Raw genomic sequence first — 1,507 nt, 5'->3', positions numbered from 1 at the left:
AAAAAAAAAAAAAAGAAAATATTCTTTAAAAAAAATGTTACCCTTCCATGTGTATAGTGTTTAGGTCTAGGTATGGGTTTGCACATGTAACGACACATGTGTGGGACGCAACCTGCAGAGGGAGGGGCTCTCCTGTGCCTTGTGGGTCCTGGGAATCACCACAGGTCCCCAGACTTGGCAGCATGTGTCTTTACCTGGTAAGCCACCGCAGCAGCCCAGAAAAAGATCACTGGATCACTGGATAGTTATGGCTTTCTTTTTTTTTTTTTGAGACAGAGTCTGGCCCTGAGCTTATTGTGCAGCTGAATCAAGGCTTGAAGCCTCCACCATCCCTCCAAAGGGGCTCGAATTATAGGTGTGAGCCACTACACCCAGCACACCCGTTTGAGACAGAAATAAAATTATACTATATATATATATATATATATATATATATATATACATGTATATACATGAGAACAAATTTACTTATGCAGTTCTCTTTGTAATTGATCACATTATGCTCTCAATAATCTTGAGGTAAGTACAACTATTGTGCATGTTTTTTTGAGAATATCACTGTATAGTCTGTAACTCTGTGAAGGTCAGGCTGGCCTCAAACAGAGATCCGCCTGCCTCTGCCTCTCAAGTGCTAGGATTAAAGGTGTGCACCACCACATCTGTCCAAGTTTTTAATTTAAACTGATGAAAGAACACTGAAGCACTGAAGTTAAGTACCTTGTCAAATGAGATCTGTCGCCCTCTTCTGGTGTGTCTAAAGACAGCTACAATGTACTTATAATAATAAATCTTTGGGCTGAGTGAGGCTGACTGGAGCAAGCAGAGGCCCTAGATTCAATTCCCAGCAACCATATGAAGGCTTACAACCATCTATCTGTACAGCTACAGTGAACTCATATACATAAAATAAATATTTAAAATCTTGAAGCAAGACAGAGTCAGTCCATCCAGTAAACACTGCATTGTGCCCCCAACCCCACACTGCACAGTAGGCACAGGATGTCATCCCACTCCCTCGTCACTGTCAGCAAACACCCTTAGACGGAGACCTTAACCACCAGCACCGTCACTTTGTGACTGTGTCTGCGGTTCAGGCTGAGTTAGGTACCGTAGCTCATTTCTGCATCCAGATGCATGAAGTGGGGTACATTTCTGGAAGCTGGAGGATCTACTTTCTTAACTTTTTATTCAGTGCTATGGGATGGATTCCAGGACCTCCACCATTCTAGGCAATTACTCCTTCACCGAGCTACACCCCGACCCTGGAGGACCCCTCTTTCTTCCTCATATGAGCCTCTTCTCAGGCAAGCTTGGACCTCCTCACTGTATTGGAGCTGGGTTCTAAGCGTGAACGAGCCTCCAAAGTCGGTGTTCTTGACCTCCAGCCTCTCTAGGCTATGGCTTGGGATGGTGTCTCTCACTGGCTCTGGAGCTCACGATGTGGCTATACCAGCACGATGCGGCTATACCAGCGATGCGGCTATACCAGCGATGCGGCTATACCAGC

This window comes from Mus pahari, chromosome 14, assembly GCF_900095145.1.
Source record: "Mus pahari chromosome 14, PAHARI_EIJ_v1.1, whole genome shotgun sequence".
NCBI lineage: Eukaryota > Metazoa > Chordata > Mammalia > Rodentia > Muridae > Mus > Mus pahari.
The sequence above is the reverse complement of the archived record's forward strand: the minus strand, read 5'-3'. Positions refer to the sequence as shown.